The sequence below is a fragment of the Halichoeres trimaculatus genome, unplaced genomic scaffold (assembly GCF_033239565.1).
Source record: "Halichoeres trimaculatus isolate MK-OKI-2021-1 unplaced genomic scaffold, fHalTri1.1 fHalTri1_scaffold_12, whole genome shotgun sequence".
In the NCBI taxonomy this organism is placed as follows: domain Eukaryota; kingdom Metazoa; phylum Chordata; class Actinopteri; order Labriformes; family Labridae; genus Halichoeres; species Halichoeres trimaculatus.
Genome location: NW_027437190.1, coordinates 34801916 through 34821506, shown reverse-complemented (window position 1 = coordinate 34821506; position 19591 = coordinate 34801916). Strand labels below are relative to the sequence as shown.

At 38.6% G+C, this 19591-nt stretch overlaps 1 protein-coding gene across 1 annotated transcript in view; it reads left to right on the top strand.

Moving 5' to 3' along the window:
- The first annotated feature begins 4232 nt into the window (after positions 1-4232).
- plekhf2 (pleckstrin homology domain containing, family F (with FYVE domain) member 2) overlaps positions 4233-19591 on the top strand; it is a 29099-nt gene continuing 13740 nt past the window's right edge. The window contains exon 1 of the mRNA XM_074682620.1: positions 4233-4412. The gene's annotated coding sequence lies outside the window, so the exon portion shown is untranslated. The remainder of the gene's footprint in view (positions 4413-19591) is intronic.

The window sequence follows — 19591 nt, the reverse complement described above, 5'->3', positions numbered from 1 at the left end:
GACTTAAGACCCCAAAGTCTGGATTTAATCCAATTTACTTCACAGGGAAATGGTTCACTCATCTGATTTAAAGTTCCTGTAAGAGAAGAAGTTTCTAAGTGATCTTAGAAAGGTCTACCTTCTAGATTATAATCATAATCCACTTTAAAATGAGATTATCAGCCCCAATATAGGATATGGTGCTTATGCTACTTTTTAGCTTTTTCTCGGCTGAAAACAATTTCTGTAATTGATTTTGTAGTGATGGTGGACACTGGAGCCTAACTGTCAGACAGAAAAAGCCTAACTGTCACACAGGCTAAAGGTTCAAACACAAGCTGAGGGCTAAAACCTAGGCTCGGGGCTCAAACACTGGCTAAAGACTGAAAACAGGCTAAAAGCTCAAACATAAGCTACAAGACAAGTAAAAAGGTGAAACACAGGCTAAAGGCTAAAGCATGACTAAAACTTGGACTGAAGTCTAAAACACCAACTAAAGGCTAAAACAAGAGCTAAAGTTCAAAACACAAGCTTAAGGCTAAGACAAGATCTTCAGGCTAAAACAAGTGCTAAAGGCTAAAATACAACCTAGAGGTTAAAACATGAGCCAAAGGCTAAAGCTAAAGGGTAAAACACAGGCTAAAGGCTAAAACTTGGACTCAAGTCTAAAACACTGGCCAAAGGCTAAAACAAGAGCTAAAGTTCAAAACATAAAAGGTCAAAAAGTACTGGCACAACTTCACCAACTTCCAAGGTGCTTGGAGAGAAAGAGTCTTGATGAGGTCAAAAAAGCTCCAGCAACACTTGAAGTTCAGGAAACAACTTTATTGCTTGTGGCCTTCTTCGGGGTCATGAAGTTCAAAATATGAAAATATGAAGAAAGATAAACAAGAGAGAGAAAGTGCACAAGCTAAAACACAACCTAGAGGTTAAAACATGAGCCAAAGACTAAAACAGGGGCTAAAACAAGAGCTAAGTTTCAAAACATGAAAACATAAAGAGAGAAGAGAGATAGAGCACAAGCTATAGTCTAAAACAATAGCTGAAGTTAGCCAGGTTATGTTAGCTCTGCTTGGTGAGGTTGGAGTTGGTAGATGAGCTCTGGTAGGACAGAACCAGGATTCACTAACGTTACACGTTACAGACACGTCTCAGAGCACCGGGCTGTGAGGAGAGAGAAATATAGCAGCTGCTAAACTACGCTACAAACTGACAAAGTTAGCTTGTTGTCACGTTTCAAAGTGTAGCTTTACCTAACTGTTGATAAATACCTTAGCTGGTGGAGCTGGATCTGGGACAAAGTTGCAGTTTAATTCCAAAACAAACACACGCCTGGTCACATCTTTATGACAGTGTGTGTGAGACTCTGGGCCAGAAGGTGGCGCTGCAGTCACATTAAAACAGATCCTCTTTATAGCATGTGGATAGTTCCAGATCACTTTTCTCCCATTAGAGTTCAAACATAGAAAAGACTCTTAACATAAGCTATGAATGCGTTTTGGCACTTATGGTGCCTCATATATTAAATTTTAGAAATCAAATAAATCTCTTAACTTGGCTTGTTTGTGTTTGTGTTTGTATCTAGTCTGGATCAGATGAGCTCTGCCTCTTACTCTGCATCTGCATCAAACATCTCACCTCAGTCACCCTTATTTTCTCTACAGAGGGAAGGATCATAATCGTTTGTGCTTTTAAAGCCGGTCACAGCTGAAAGAGAGATGATCTGATGTGATTCAACATTACACAACCATCTCCACCCATCTCCTGTTCGTGCTGCTGCCTGTGAATGGTTTTAAACAGGTATGAACACGAGCTCATTCAGCACAAATTAAAATCTACAAAAAAAAAAACATCTGCACAACACAAACTGCTCATTTTAACCTCTTTATTCTTCATCGTTTCGTTAATCTGAGCTCTGATACGGGAGAAAAGCTCATGCAGAAAGAAAACAGAGAGAGGACGCAGAAGTTTCTCAGGAGAATACAAAACATTTCCTTTTCGTTTCCCCAAGGGGTTTCATACTTTAGAGGAGAAATGATCTGTTTGTTTCCTGTTTGTTTGTTTTACCCTGCAGCAACTAAAACCACAGAGTCACAGAAGAGTGCAGCACAAATAACCCTCGAGACCCAGACCTGCAGAGATTTACTCCAAAGTAATTTACCAACAAGCTTCAGTGATTATTCCTGACCCTTGAGAAGACTGTTTTCATCTTAATTGTCTTTTTTTGGATCACATGTTTAATCTGTGGTGGACTTTTGCACAGTTATTCAGCTGTTAGATGCACAAGTTTTGCAGAATAAGCGTGTTTGCTAAAGGTGAGGGGTCAAAAAAGTGGAGGTATGGACTTTACCCTCCCTCAGAAACTGATTCATACGCCTCTCACTGAGTCAGTGAGCTGATTTTGACTCAGGATGGCAGCACAGCCGCCGTGTTTTCTCTCATGTTTTATGTAAAAACAGTAAAAGTGATCACAGTGACGACAGCAGGTTTAAAAAAGTGAAAGAGGAACTCAAAGTCGGATTTTTCCTCTGATAAGTGACTCTGCACTTCTGCCCACTAATCCGCTGCGTGTCTGGTCCTGTTTTAAACCCTGATCCAGGAGCAGCAGGTCTCCTCCCAACAGCTCAGCTTCTGACTCTGCTCGTGCTGCCTTCACTGGACGTGGGAATAATCAAACTCATGACTTGTTGAGACTGGTTTGAGTACGTCATGGAGGACAGAGTGATTGTGTAAATCCTTTCTGCTCTGTTTGAGCTGGTCCTAAGAACCTGGGTCAGCTGAAACCTGCAGGATGTGCCGGTCTACTGCTCCGGGTTCACCTGCAGAGCTAGCTGCTGACACGGATCTGTGTCAGCTGAAACTTTTACCCATGAGATGCAGTTTTTATTCTGTAGCAGATTTATTTTGGTGATCATTTAATCTTTTGTTTAATCATTCTTTGACCTTTTTAAGGACAACTTGGCTAATTAGGAGTGAGGAAAAAGTTGTTTGTTGTCTGAATTTTCTGTCTGGTGCGAGTAGGGATGGGTACTGAATTAGGTACTTTAATAGGTACCGACCGAAATCTGTCAAAAGTACCAGGAACTGATTCACGAAAAATCAAAAGGTACCATGTTTAGGTACCTAAATGCATCTTTGTGACTATGAGGGAGTGGAAGAGTAGGAGATTTACCATGTTGGACATGAACACAGCATTACAAGGTTATATATTAAAGAATATATATGTCAAATTGAAAAACACAAAAAATACTATTAAACAAATTAATATTTTTTTACCAAATGAGCACAAAAAAGTTGAGTATCGGTATCAATTGCCAGGTACCGGGCATCGGTACCGTACCGTTTTTTATGTGAAAGGTACCCATCCCTTGGTACGAGACGGGACATTAGTGCCCCAGTAAAATAAAGAATAGGGTCGTTATATAACAAGAATAAAGAGGTAATGTTGCAAGAAAAAAAGTCAAATGAAAAAAAAGTGCTGATGTTACAAATACATTGTACCACCACAAGATTATCATAATATTTTTAAATTTTAAGATATTTAAGATATTTAAGTCATAATGTTTCAAGATTTGAGTTTTGATGTCACAAGAATGTTATGAGAAAAAAAAATGTTTAGAGAATAAATCGAAATGTTACAAAACAAAAGTTGTGAAATTATAGAAAAGTCAGAAAAATTACAGAATATTAAAAAAAAAAAAAGAATATTAACAGATTAAAGTCATAAAGGTTACATGGAAAAAGAAAAAAAAGTTGAACTCTTGCTTAATTAAATATTTAAGTTATAAGTAAATGTTTTTATGTTATAATATATGAAAAAGGAAAAGTTTTTTTTAAAGGCACTATGTTATGAAAAGAAAAATAATCATAATTTAATAAGAATATAATCATAATTTTACGAGATTAATTTTGTAATAAAAGGAGAATAAGTTGTCATGATATGAAACAAAATAAAAAAATATGACTTTTCTCTCTTGTTTATTACGGGTTTGTTATTTTCGTGCTACAACATTCAGGTCTTAATATCCAAACTTTATTCTCACAATAATTTGTGCTGAATGTCAAAATACATTACTTTAAGCTTGTAGCCTTACATATTTTATCTACTTATATCATTATAAATTTAATCTAGAAATCTTTTTTATTTGATTTCTCGCTGTGGCCCCAGTAATGGTTTAGGTTTACCGACATTTCCGGTGTGTGGTTGGATTCCCCACCGTCCAGCGGTCAGTGAACGCCCCGCGGCGCTCCGCTGCCATATTGTTGTTGTATCTGGAGTCTGTGCGGCGTTTGAGTCCTCACTCCAGTCTGTGTCTCTGCCTGCGGACTCTGCGGTCTCTGAGTGAGGAGACTTCACTTTACTGACATTTTCTGGATTATCACAGAGCTTCGAGTCACTGCAGAAGTTTCGGGAGCCGGAGAGGAGCCGTCGGGTGGGTAGTTTTTCTGATTTAAAAGTTGCTCCGGTTGCTGATCTGTCACAAACTGGGCTGGTGCTACTTTTTCCCATTCATGCTAACAGGCGATAGCTGGACGACTTCACGCTCTAAAAGTGTCTGTTTGACTCAAATAAAGTAATAAACCTAAACATAAGACAGTTACATGCGAACAGAGACAACACAACAATCAGATATTTGAGTTAGCTTCGTGTGAAGTGGCGCGAAGTGAGCGGTGTTTTTAATGGAGGCTAACTTCTGAGCTAACATGCTAACTTTTCCCATTGGCTCTACTTTGACAGACCTCAGCGAAAAACTTTGAAACCACCAAGAAAACTTGATGGCAGGAAATATGGAAATAACAGGACATTAAACCTCATAGTTATTCACTCTTTTGTATTTAATTTACATTTTAATCTTCTAGATTAAAATTATTATAGTAGGTTCACTTATGGCAGATCAGGGCGACGCCAGTCTGACAAAGATAATTCTTTAAAAAGCAGTTTAAAGAATCACTATTTTTTATTATTTGTGAGAAGAACTTATATTTAAATGTCATCAAAGCTAACAAAATATTGAACTGATTATTAGCTACAGACCCGTAGTGGTGGTAAAATTAAAGGAGAAATTGGCAGGGACAGCAAAATATGGAAACAGAGAAAGTTTAGGTCCATTCTTTAAAATATTTATTAAATTAATTTACCCAGAGACTGCAAGAGGCCATAATCACCTGATGCATTACTGTGTGTCATCCACATAATGTAAAAAAAAATAATTGGTTTACTAAAATCTGAGCCAATAATAGCATGTAAGTGTTAAACAGAAGAGGCCCCAGGATAGAGCCTTGGGGGACGCCACATGTAATTTTATCTCTTTAGATTTTAAGTTACCCACAGACTTTTAATTATTAATTTATTTATCCTTTTATTTATTTGTATTATTTATTTATTATTATTTATATTATTTTATTATTTTATCTAGTATTTTGCTATCATTTTTTATCACATATAATGTAATTTAGATTAAAAATGTCATTTAAAATTCAATTTTCTATCTCTTTTATCATACCTGTTTACAGGGAAAAAACAAAATTTAAATTTGATTAAAAAAAAAAAAGTAAAACAAAAAATTCCAATAGACATTTTTAGTCTCTCTCAGAAACCTTGAACAAGACCAGACTCATGGAGAACCGCCATCCGCCAGATTTATGGTTAAGTACCAATAATTGCCTGTCAGCATTGCAATATGCAGCTGTGTGTCATCTGCATAAGTAACTCGATTTGTTGTTTTCTACATACTGGGTCAGTAATAGCATGTAAATGTTGATCAGAAGAGGCCCCAGGATTGAGCCTTGGGGGACGCCACATGTTGTTTTTGCTAGCTCAGGTGTTGAATAGTTAAGCAGCTCCAGGAAGTGCATCAAAAAACTGTAGAAAGACTCATACTAGAAGCTGATATCTGATGAAATAGGAGTGTAATGGTCTAGATGGTTCTGTGTGGAGCAGAGACGGGTTTCAGTCTGACTTCAGAAACTAGTGAAGTGAAGCTAACACAGCAGTCATGTGCTGCAGCACGTCGGATCAGCTGAAGAGTCTTTAGGGACTTACTGGGGCGGCCTGATATCGAGGAATTGAAACAGTCTCAACACTTTTTATCAAGAGTTCCTGAGCTTGTGTAAAGTCACTTTGATTTGTAATGATTTTTCCTTTAAGTGGAGCTAAATCTGACTTCACCACACCCACCCCCTGCGACTCCTTTTCCAGGTAACCCGTGAGCTGTTGGTGAAGTGTTAAGTGGAAGTGAATGTGTCACTCCGCCTCTGGTGAAACTTTGTTTTTTTTACCACAATAGGGAAGTTTCCCTCGTCTTTACTCGTCTTGAGTCAAGTTTCCAGAGAGGTTACACCAGGTTAACCTTCTCTCCTCTTCTCTGTGAACGGTTTGTGCCTCCAATTAATGCCGAGGCTGCTTCATTCACAAGTGTTCCTGTACGATGGCGTTAAGCTTATTATCCACTCATATCCAATTAACACGCCTCTTAGTTTCACAGATTTAACACCTGCTTTTAGATTTCTATTTCCGCTCTGTTTCAGAACAACAGGCCGTCATATCAGAGGTCAGAGGCTGCGCTTTGGTTTTTTGGAAGGAGTTCAAAACTGGTCAGACGCTCCTTAAAACCAGTAAAATCACAGACGTGTCGTAACATACTTAGCGCTTTTATTGGAGTAGCTTAATCATTAAACACGCTGACTCAGTTTCTCTGCTGTAGGGAGGTCAGAGCTTTAAAAACAGAGTCCAGGCCAGGCACCAGATGCTTCAAATTTAAAGTTACAGTTAGAATAAAGTCTCAGATGGTGACTTCTGAAAACTCAAGGTTCAAAAATAGTAAAACATAAAAATTGACTCAAAACCTCATACTTTGGTTAGATTGAAGCTGAACTTTTTGTTTTACGGCTGCCTTTTTTTCCTTTTTCCTCTTTTCCTTTTATTCCTTTTTTTCCCTTTTTCCTTTTTTCCTTTTTTTTTTCTTTTTGTCTTTTTTTCCCCTTTTCCTTTTTTTTTCTTTTTGTCTTTTTTTCCCCTTTTCCTTTTTTTCCCCTTTTCCTTTTTTTTTTTCCTTTTTTCCTTTTTTTTCTTTTTTCCTTTCTTTTTTCCTTTCTTTCTGTTTTCCCCATTTTTTCTTTTTTTTTGTTTTTTGCATTTTTCAGTTTTATTCTTTGTTGTTTCTTTGTTTTTTTTCTATGCTTAATGAGTCTCTGAGGGTTTGGATTTCTAACTATTTACAAAAAATGCTCAATCAAAATTGCTCAATCCAAGCAGCTTTTTTGTATTTTTTCTATTAAAATGATTTTATCAAACTTAATGTCAGTCATTTTCACCTGAGAAATCCAGAAAAGGCCTGTTAATGATTCTGAAAAGATGCACACGTATTGCTTTTATTGCAAAGAAAAATATACTGCTGTAGTTTCTTTTATGAAGACATTACTTTGATTTCAAATAACTAAAAAAAGTAAATATTTTTTCACTCTTAAATTTTTTGAAGCAGTTCAGGTGTAACTTATGTCTTCAGATATCTTGAAATACGACATTTTTCTGGAGTTATCAGGTGATTTTGGCTCGTGTTGAGTCTAGATTTCAGTTTTTACATTAAACTGTGTTCGCATCTGTTTTTCAACTTCACTTTTTATAAATAAGAAACAAGAAATAAGAAAGGGAAATATTTTTTCTTTCAGCTTTATGCCTCTTTATTTCATATTTAACAGAACCTGAAACCCTTATAAGTGATCAGCTATCGGCCATAAACCATCTGTTAACTCACATTAGCAGCCAGAAAACAAACAGGAAACCAACGTAACCATCTCCTGTCGGAGCAAACTGTCACTTCCTATCTCCATCCTCCGAGCGGAGCGTCAGGTAGGCTTATCGAGCAGGTGATCAGGTGATCAGGTGTTGGAGATGCTGGAAGGACGGCCTGTTTCCTCCTGCCGCCCCCTCTTTGCGTCTCGTCGTGGTTAAACTCGTTCTGTCAGAGCCAGGGAGGGCGAGGCTGAGAGACATTAGCTACCTGTCAGGTAACCCCCCTCCCCTGTAAACTCACCTGCTTTCACTCTGCATGAACAGGATGTCTGGTGTGTAATCCAACACCCAGCAGGTAATCCAGCGTGTCACTGTTTATAAATGGATGCAGATTAGCATAAGAGGGGCAGGTGGTTTCCTCTGTTTCACAGGTAAACTAGCAGATTAAGCTAATGGAGCGCTTGTTTTAATGAACTACGGCTACTTATACAGGTTCACATAAATAACTTTAAGCCTCCAGGTAAAGGTGGGACTGCAGGGACTGAACTTCATCAGCTTTTTATAAACTGGGCTTTTTCTGTGTAGGCTTCTGCTGCAAATTGTAGAAATGTTTTGAAGTGATATTAAGGAGATTTGTAAATCTTGACTTCTGGTTAACTGGTTAACAAATAGTGTCAGTTAGGGGTAGGAGAAAAACTTTAATGTGTCTTAATATCAGGTTTTTTATTTAATGGTTTTAAATCTTGATTTTTTGTTCAAAAATCTTTTTTTTTTTTTTGAATTTGAACCCCTCTTTTTTCGTCTTTGTTTTTAAGCTGGGTTGTAAAAATTGAGATGTTAGATTCCCTGATTAAATCCTAAAAACTGACTCGCATGTGATGAGCATTTTGGGGAAAATATGGCTCCAGATGTCGTCTATAGAGATCATCATCATCATTCAACATTTTTACTTGGTTTGGTGATAAAAAAGTGAACTAAAAACTGGAAAATGAATCAAATCTGCAACCCAACAATCGTAAAGGAATTGAAGTAGGAGACAGTGTTTCATCCCAGCCCTAGTGTCAGAGATGTTGCCCCTTTACCCCTCATCATGTGTAGTTTAAGTCCAGGTCATGGTGCTCTAAAGGGATTTACCAAATTGGTGGGTGACAGAAATTCAAACCCAGACTTCACAGACTTGTTCACAGATAGTAATGACGATGACGGTTATTTTCGGACGGCTGTGACGGAAATCGATCAATGAGACTAAAAGAGAGGGTTTTCTGCTTTCACTTGTTTTAGACAAGAATCTAAAGTATCTAAAGTAAGACTGAGCGTGTGCAAATCAGAAATAGATCTGCTCAAGATCTTCATGTGCCTTACTGAAACTATGAGGTCATCACATCAGGACCTTCTACCTGGTTCATGCAATTTTGGAGAGGCAAGTCTCAGACACCCAAGTCTACCCATAGCTCCGCCCCCAATAGATCTACAGAGGGCTGGCCAATCAGAGAGAAGGGGGTTCTTCTTAAAGAGACATCAGTTTAAAAATGTTTCGGACACACTGCAAAAAAATTAAATCTTATCAAGTATTTAGTCTTTTTTTTTGTAAAATCTTCTTGTTACACGTGATATGAGCCACATTCAACGGATCAGTCCAGAAAGACAAAATGAGGTCTGAGTTGCTGTAATAAGTAAAAAAAAAAAATCTGCAAATGGAACAAGAATAATTTGCTAAAAAAAAATTCTTGAAACTAGAATAATTTGTTAATGCAAGAAACTCTTCAACAACATTTTAAACACTTGAAACAAGACTTTTCTTTGGACTGCTCAGGCGAATGTGGCTCATATTGAGTCTAAAAAGACATTTTCAACAGAAAATAAGACAAAAACACTTGATAAGGTTTCAGTTTTTGCAGTGTAAAATCTAAAATAAGAGTTTTCTAAAACACCAGGAAGAAAAAAAGTGTGGCTTGTTTGAGCTGCACACCATGAAAAGATGCTACAGGAGCACCAGAATAATGGCCGATTAAAAAAGTAAAATACCTGCTGAGTTTCTCTGTAAGTCCCGTAGTGAAAGAAGCTTCACACAGATCCTGCAGCCGGTGTTCTGCCTGAATGGGTGACTGTGCTACATGGGGACTTTCAGTCTGTGTCTGTGGTTAAAACTTCTGAAAGCAGAGAGCGTCCATGCAGAGGCCTCGTCGTTTGATCAGTAAGATGTGATTATGAAAACGGACTCTTTCTGTTTTAATGATCGAGAAATGCTCTGCAGATCCACGTCTGTCTGCATCGAGGGATCGTATTGATAGAAATCAACTTCAGCTTCCTCTGCTTTCCAAATGATGTCTGCAGAGATGAAGAAGAAAGCATGGTGCTCTTCTTACCCGTTTGGACATCTTTCTGTTTTTGTAAATAAAACGACAGGATGTGTGGAGTCACTCCAGGCAGCAGACAAAGGTGGAATAATTAAATGCAAATGAAAAATGACAGGGAAAAGCTAAATACACACTCAGTGGAGCCCTCAGGCGTCTTATCAGATCGATCAGTGAAATGTGGGGACAAGACAAGTTTGTGGTTTTGATTTTGTCAACATATTTTCGTCAGGTTAAGTGTTTGTCTTTTCCCACCTTTTTTTAATAGTGTACTTGTTCTTTATTTTACTTTTCTTCTGTTATGGTTACAGAAAGTTTCTTTGGCCCCTTGTTTGTTTTTTTGAAAAAACTGCAGATAAGTGCGGCTTGAGGCATGTCAAACCTGTATTTGGGAGTGATTTCCAGATGTAAAACCCGTACCCGCCAATCAGAATGAGCCCCCGTCGTTCTGCTGCGATGTCTGAGATCCGAAAACTCTGTTTACTGACAAAACCAGAGTTTTCCAAAATCTTCACTTTGGCTGGAGTTTCAGATAACATCGATTTTAGTGACATAAAGCTGTGGTATCATGTGGGTGACAGGTGTAAAAGTATAAAAAATGCAGTAGGGCTGCAACGACGAATCGATAGAATCCATAAAAGTCTATAAAAATTGATAGAAATCGATTTGTAAAAGTGTCGATAACGTTTTCCATAATCAATGCACTGCGCTGCGTCATTACTGTTTTAGTTTCTCCTCAGTTTATTTGTCGTCTTCTTTTTTGTCGGATTACTTAGCGGTTGGCAACAAACTGAAGGTGCATTTCTGCCACCTACTGGACTGGAGTGTAGATAACCTGGGCTGTGGGGCTGTATGCGTAACATGTAAACAAATCAGCGTGGTGGAGGAGAAGCCGAGCCGACAGGTGAGGGAAACAAGTAAACACACAAATAACGGCAGAGCAGCAGAAGCCGTTCATCCAAAAAATTAAGCGTTTGGGAGAATTTCACGCTGAGTGAAAGCCCACAGCGTGTTAACTGACAAAAATAACCTCTCATGGCAAAGCAGTCAAAACGCAAACATGTTGGGCTCATCGATGGAGAGCCGGGAGCTCACAGCGAGGGGAGGAGCTACAAAATCCCTCATACACTCCTTTATATGATGTGAAATACATGGTTTGTCTTTAGGACTCGTTTAATCTTTTTAATAAATCATCACCCTTGTTGAAAACCACCAGGAGTTCATTAAGCTATTGTTAGCATTAGCGTTAGCTGCTACAGATAGTGGTAGGGCAGAGGGGGTGACACATTTTTATTTATTTGCCTTTTTGGCCCACTAAGTTCTTAATATGAGGACATAAGGATATATTTTTTCTGTCAATTCTTTAAGTGACAATAATTTCATGTCATTTGTTTGACTTTATAAACGCAGCATCTGGTCAGTTTGATTATGTTCAAATGTGTTGTCTCTTTGAAGCAAACAATTAGAGCTGAAACGATTCCTCGAATGATTCGAGGTACTCGATTACAAAAAATACTCGAGTAATTTTCTGCGCCTCGAGGAATCGATTAATTTTTAAAAAGATCAAAGAGTGGTATTTCAAATAGAGAGTTTTCAGATCCCTCAAGCTACCTCTTATACAAAATAGCAACTAGCAACAAATCTAGCTTCTTTCTGGAGTTTGGAGACTAGGGCTGCAGCTATCCAATATTTTAGTATTTTAGTATTCTACTGAAAATCCCATCGATTAATCGAGTAATCGGATAAAATACATTTTTGTTTAGTTAAAGAGCAGTTATTTTTCAAATGAAAATTTTTCTCTTTAAGAAATATAATTTTCTGATACAGCATGTCAGTAAGAGCACTTGCTTTGGTAGCTCCAAAATCTGTCAACACACTTTGACACATTTTTTGTGTCTTGTACATCTCATCAAATGTTGTGGACCCAAACGGCACCCGTTTGGTAGAATGACCCATTAGTCTCCAAACTCCAGAAAAGAAGCTAGATTTGTTGCTAGTTGCTATTTTGTATCAGAGGTAGCTTGAGGGGTCTGAAAACTCTCTTAATGTGGCCTCAGCTCTATTTGAAATACCACTCTCTGATCATTTGAAAAATAACTGCTCTTTAACTCAACAAAAATGTATTTTATCCGATTACTCGATTAATCGATGGGATTTTCAGTAGAATACTCGAATACTAAAATATTGGATAGCTGCAGCCCTACAAACAATAGTCATCAACTAAAATAACAACACGTTTGGTTTTGAGAATTTTACCTCTATGCATTCTCATCCTTTTTTTCCGATTCATCGATTAATCGTTAATATACTAATCAGAGTAATCGATTACTGAAATAATCGTTAGTTGCAGCCCTAATATGCAGTTTCCCAAATACCCGGCGACATTTGGACATGGCCATTATCTCCTTGTTTTTTACAAGAAGAAAAGATGAACAATAAGACAAACAATTGTTATTATGATAAGTTTGCACCATGATATTCATGAGGTGAAATTCAGATATCTTAACAACCTTATCTCCCAGTTTAAATCCCAGGATCTGTACGATCTGAGGACCTTTAGAGGAAACTTCGCTCAGAAATCCTGAAGTGCAGAGTTTGACTGATGTTATCACACATGTTGATTCTATTAAAGACGTTTTGATGATGAATTTGTCTAAATTTAGCCGTTAAGGCAGAGAGCTACAGTCAGATCCTGTTAGAGAGTGTAGTAAGTTCAGTCAGTGTCTACTTTCAACATCCACATTTCCATATCAGGACACATTTAACCAAAACCCTTACTCAACTCACTCTCATCTCACTTCTCCTTTTCTAACGTGGCCTCAGCAGATGTTGCACTTCTGTCTGCGCAGGGCTCTCCCTGCTGCTGCTTCTGCTTTCAGGATCCTGCACAGAAACTGAGAAGGGAGCGTGCATTAGCAAGAAACAGAGCAGAGGCTTTTATCAGAGAGGAGGATTAAACTCAGGACCTGTTTGTGTTGTGTTTGTATTGATCGTGAGGGGGCGAGCGTTTGTTTTGGTGCTGCAGCAGAGGAGGAAAATGTGTCAGTAAAACCAGAGCGGGTGTCCAGCTCTCTGCTACCTGTTGAGTTTATTTGCATTGGACGGACTCAAAGGTCGCTCCGCTGCACACATGAGTGGAGCAGAACGAGGGAAACAGATGGAGGCCTGTTCACAGCACATTCCTCAGAAAACGCCGTCCTGTCAGTTTGGTTTTAACACTCGGCAACAAGCTGTGCCACTTCAGGTTGAAAGGAGGTTTTAAAATAATGACCAGGAGAGGTTTGGTCTCTGCACAGCCTCAGATTTCACTGCTCACTGAGCCAGAGAGCCTCATTCAGACCCGAGGATGCTGGGAGATGTTTGGTTCAGTGTTTTAACCCCACTCTCTGAAAGCTCTCTGCTCCTTCTTCTCGACAATCCTCTGCGCGTTTGAACTTGACACGCATCAGTCAGCCAGCCTCCCCGTCCTCCTGCTCGTAATCTGTTTGAACCTGCACAGGTGCTGCTTAAACACTCCCTGCTGCTGACGCTGAAGACAGACGTGAGATCTGGTCTGACTGAGCCGGCTCCAGCTTTCCCAGGCTAACCCAGACCTCTGCTGAGCCTAACACGGATACTCCTGCATGATAACTGAACTATTTGGCTCCTTTCCCCATCGACACCCACGCTTGTGATGCACCAGAGGAAAGTTTTTACAGCGATAAAACTCTGCAAAGTGTTTATTTTGGCCGCTCTGTCCTGACCCAGATATCTGCAGCTGATGTGTCCTGATTTTAATGCTTTTTAACAGTTTAGAGCTCAGCATACAGAGGAGGATAAGGGCCACCGAAACAGTAAATTTTGACTCTACTCAAAGAATTCTCAGGGAGCGGGAAAACCAAGGTCATAATTCATACTTTGACCCTGGAATTCAGACTTAGAAGTCTGTAAGAAAAGAAAAGAAAAGAAAAAGTTAAGACTCTTACATTAATTTCCTCAAAAGAAAGAAAAAAAGGTCAAAATTCGTACTTCAACCTCTAAGTCACCACTTTGATCTCACACTTCTCTGAAAGAAGAGAAGATAAACGTCAGAGTTCTGATGTAAGTCCTGAAATCCTCCCATAAAGTTAAAAAATCTGAAAGAGAAAGAAAAAATATTCAAAATATCAACTTTGACCTCAGAGTTTTGAGAATGAAGTCAAAAAAGGTCAAAATTTTACATCTGATCAAAAAATTTCTCACTGTAGTTCAAGTATTCTAACTTCAAAGGAAAAAAGGTCAAATAAGAATTTTTATTTTGACCTCAAAATTTCATTGTTACTCTCAGAATTTTGCAAAATAAAAAGACAAAAAGGGTAAAAGTTCCTTGATCCAAACATTCTCACTTAGTTGTTAGTTTTCTGATTTTAATCAGAGCATTCTGTGAAAGAAGAAAAAGTAAAATGTTCAGAATTCCGACTTTTCCGTAATTCTGACCTTAATCTTAGACTTTTGTATTTTATCTACCAATTTTGAGAAAAAAAAAGAGAAAAAGAGGTCAAAATTCATTCTTAAATTGCTCAACTCTCACTTTGATCTTAGGGTTCTGAAAAAAATGAAGAAAGTGAAATCCAAATTTATTCATACTTTGATCCCCGAATTTTACCTTTTACTTCTATATACTGACTATAAGCTCAGAATTCTGAGAACAAAGGACAAAGGTCAAAACTCTGACTTAGATCTAAAGTCAGATCTAAAAGTCAGAATTTGGACAAAGATTCCCTAATTCTGACCTTACTGTTGTAATTCGTCCTTGAAAAAAAGGTCAAAATTCTAACTTTGATTGCTGAACTGTCACTTTGATCACAAGAATCCGAGAGAATGAAAAATGAATTCAAAATCTTTACTTTGACCTCAGAAATTCTTCTTACTCGCAGAATTTTGCAAAAAAACAAAAAGGGTCAAAGTCCCTTGATCCAAAAATTCTCACTTAGTTTTTAGTTTTCTGATTTCAACCAAAACATTTTGTGGAAGAAGAAAAAGTAAAACATTCAGAGTTTAGATTTTCCATAATTCTGACCTTAATCTTAGACTTTTGTATTCTATCCACGATTTTTGAGAAAAAAAGAGAAAAAAAGGTCAAAATTCATTCTTAAATTGTTAACTCTAACTTTGATCTCAGGATTCTGAGAAAATGAAAAAATAATTTCAAAATTTGTACTTTGACCCTGGAATTCTACCTTCAACTTCTGAATACTGACTTCAAGCTCAGAATTCCTAGAACAAAGGTCAAAACTGTGACTTAGATCTGAGAATTTGGTAGGAAAAAACCCCCAGAAAAAGTCTGAATTTGGATTAAAGTTGAAATTCCATCTTTGGAAAAAAAGGTTAAAATCCTTACTTTGATTGCTGAACTGTCACTTTGATCATAGGATTCTGAGAGAATGAAAAATGATTCTAAATCTTAACTTTGACCTCAGAATTTTCTCCCAGAATCTCGAGAGAGAAGAGGAAACAAGGTTCAGAATTCTCACCCAGATTTCAAACTTAAATTCTGGAAATTCTGAGATAGAACAAGTTTAAAAATCCTTCTTTAATCCCAGAATCTTGAATATAATCTGAGAATGAAGAATAGTTAAGGTCAAAATTCAGTCTTTAGTCATGTAAATCTCACTCCAACTTCAGAATTACCATTTTAATCTGAAAATTCTGAGAAAGAAGTTCAGTGGGGTCAAAATTTTTACCTTGGTCTGCTATTTTCCAATGTAATCAAAGATTTCTGACTTGAACCATAGAAAAAATCAGACAAAATAGGTCATACACTTAAAATACTCCAAGAAGTGAAGTCACAGTGAGTAAAAATCTGACCATGTGTGCTTTAACGTCGTCTGTACAAAATGGCTTTCAGAGTTTGACTTTGACCCTGAAAGTTTCTCTTTTAAAAGTTAAATATCTGCCTGTGTCAGCAGCGTGTGACCTCACAATGGAAGGACGTGTGTGTGTGTGTGTGTGTGTGTGTGTGTGTGTGTGTTAGTGTGAGTGTGTGTGGGGATTCATCATGGTGCTGATGAGCGTTTGAGGACAGCTGAAGTCAGGAGGGAGCAACTGCTGGAAACAACTGAGCCGCTCGTTCTTTCTATTTCAAGCTGCTGGAGTTAAAATTTAACACTCAGTCGCTTTGTGTTGACACGTTATCAGCGCTTTTTTACTCTTATCTTTTTAAATGTTGATTTAAAGAGCACTCATATTAATATTGTTGTCCCAGTGGAGCCATTAAGGTAATCTGATTCTGATTATTTCCTCTTTTAAAGCCCACACTAACCTGACATTTCATAATAAGAGAGAGCACAGACGGCGTGAGAGAAATTACTGCCTCTGTGAAGCTGAGCAGTCATTTTTCAGGAGGTTTACTCTGTTATTACTCTGATTACAGCTTGGTCTACAGCTCTCTGTGGGTTTTAATCAGCTTCATGGCCTCTTTGCTCTGAAGAGTGAGTGTTTGTGATGAGCCGGGGAAACTGTTTTCACTGTCCCTGAAGGTCTGAGGGAAAAACTGGTTCATTCTGCGTTCAAGGATCTGCGAAGTTTTCAGAGAGGACAGGAAATGAGTTTAGTCAATTTAAGTTCCCAGAACTTTGACCGGAAAGAATCCAGATTTTATGCGTGTGGTGTCAGTAATCTGCTTTAAAAATACAGCTCCAGGTTATTCAGCAGGTGGAAACTCTGGCTCAGTTTTCACAGCATCACCTGTAACAGCAGATTAACCTCCAATCCTTTTATCTGTGCTCACACTCAGTCCTGGGCTGTGTAATCCTGTGTGTACAGACAGGATGTTGTTGACACATCGCGGCAGAGCAGGTCAGACTGATAAGAGCTTCTTACAGGTGTCTCTCTGTTATCAGGACCAGTCTGTGTGATTTCACTCAGGTGGCGTGTAAATATCAGCGCCAGACAGTTAAATCATTACTCCAGACACAGAGTTGAACCTGTCATCGTTGATCAACAGCTGCTTGACTCAGACGCAATCCCAGTATCTGGTTCAATCTGCGATAACGACACAAAGTCAATAAATGACCAAAAGCTACAGCCTGTAAAACACTTCATGTTGGTTTCTGTTTCACACGATACCTGTCCGACCTGTCTGACCTGGATCCAAAATAAATCCAAAACCAGTTTATTTGTTCACTCTGCAAAGGTAGGGTCTGCTGGAGTTTGGTTACTTGTTAGTTAACACAACATTCAAACTGGGCTCCTCCTCCTTGGCTCAGTGCCAGCTGCAGCACACACCCACTGCCTCTGACCGTGGCTATGTGAACACACTCACTAGCCCAGCAACCACCTGTAGCACGAAGGCCGTGCACCTGACTTGGCATGTTAGCACGAGCTAATCACAGGTATTTGACACATACCTGGTTAGCAGAAAGCTAACTCATGTCGCTCACAAGCTGCTCAAAAGTGAGTGAAAGTGGAGCCAAGCTTCACCTTCGTTTGGAAAAAAGTTTTTTTTTGTTTGCCGTTTCATTTCACTTTGGTTGTTTTTCTTCCTCTGTGCTACGTCCGCTATCATAGCCGCTCTGATTAGCTTCCTCCACTAGCTATCATTAGCCACGGTTACATGAGGAGTTTTTCGTCTTTCCGAATGACTTTTCCGTAAACAGTATTATACATGGAAAGGAATATTCCAATCTCTGGTCTACATGCGCCGCTGTAATCAAACAGAATAGTCAATGGGGCATGCGCAGAATCACGTAAACATCACAAGATTTATCAAAGATGGACGACGACAGTTTGTTTATCACGGTATTGCAATACTCCGTATTACGAGTTTTTCGTTCGTCCACTCTTGAAATTATGTTCATTTCTTTCAAAGTTTGGATCAAAAACAAACTTTCCTCCAGTGCTGACGGCTCGCTGCCATTTTTAGAGTTGAGGAACGTCTCTAGTTGTGTCTTGCGTCATATCTGAGCATGCGCTGAAAGAACGCACCCCGACAACTTTCCGTTTGAGTGGATACATGATACCTCAATCGGTTTGGGGAAAGGAATACTCCACCCCTGTGAAACCGATTAAATGTCCATTTAGATTGGCACTTTTCTTTCAGAAAGAGGTGTAAACAAAGGTTAAATTCTGTCCGTTAGAGCAAATAAACCGAATGCAAGCGGAATACTTGGGTCCATGTATACGTGGCTGGTAACACAATTCTGTCAAAAGTACCGGGTATCGATTCATGTAAAACCAAAGGGTACCATGTTTAGGTACCTAAATGCATCCTTGTGACTGTGAGGGAGTGGAGAAGTAGGTGATTTTCCATGCTGGACATGAACACAGCATTGCAAGGTTAGATATTGAAGAACAAATTTGTTAGATTTTTTTTTTTTTATATTTTGTTATTAAACAAATTGACATTTTTTGCCACATAAACACAAAAAAAGTACAGAAACTTGGTACTGTTGAGTACCGGTACCAATTGCCAGGTACTGGGCATCGGTACCGTATCGTTTCAGATGTGAAAGGTTCCCATCCCTACTTGCACACTGGGTGCTCTGTGATCGGCTGGTGTAACCACGTCTACTTTCCACCCAGAAATATCCCAAAACAACCAAAACATCAACACCCAGGCAGAGAAGGGGGTTGAGGCAGACACAGACACTGACACACATGTAAAGAGGCCCAGAGGAGACAATTGAGCAGGACCGCTTCAGTAGAAGTTGACATTTGTTTTTTTTTTTATAGTAAAATCCTACAGACTCTATCTTTCAACATTAATCAACCTGTTATCAACACATGAAAAAACTTTGTATTTATTGCTAATACGGATGAAATTACCCTTCCAGTTACAGACTTGGTTTTGACATAAGATTTGTTTTGGCTTCAGTGAATTCAAAAAGGATCATTTGAAAGTAAAATTAGGCTAAAACCTGCAGGTATAACAGGACTGAAGTTAAAGCTTTACCAACCGCACTGTTTTGTCTCATGCGTCGCACATGCACTCAGGAGTTTTGCAGCTTTCAGAGCAGCTCAAGCAAAGAAACATCACCTTTTATCGTGATCCCTCGCTGCAGAGCCACAGTAGCTCAGCTCTGTAGGATTGTTCTGACACCAAGGTGCAAAGATTTGTTGACATCCTCCCTGATGAATTCATTGTCGATGGTAAGTCGTCGTCACGACTCGTGTTTTCATGCTGTGCACGGACATATTTGAGTTGTGAGGTGTAAGACATCTCACATTCGTCCTGTTTCTGCAGAGAGTAGAGCGTGCTAAACACAGACCAGGGGGTGATGGGTAAACAAAACAGAGAGAAGTACCATACTGAGGAGTAAATGTCTTTCATTCGCACTGTTTCTGCACAGTAACTATGGGTGCTAGATATAGCAACATGTCAGCAGCAGATGCAACACTATGGCTTCCTGAAAGTCAACTTTTAACATTCAGAATAAGAAAGCAGCAGCCTGCAGAAACAAGCTCATTTCAGGCCAAAAAATAATGACTCTGACAAAAGCTTCAGGCTGAAAGACGCTTGTTTGTGCTGGTGTTTCATTTTCTGTGCATTAAAAGTTTGAAGAGTTTT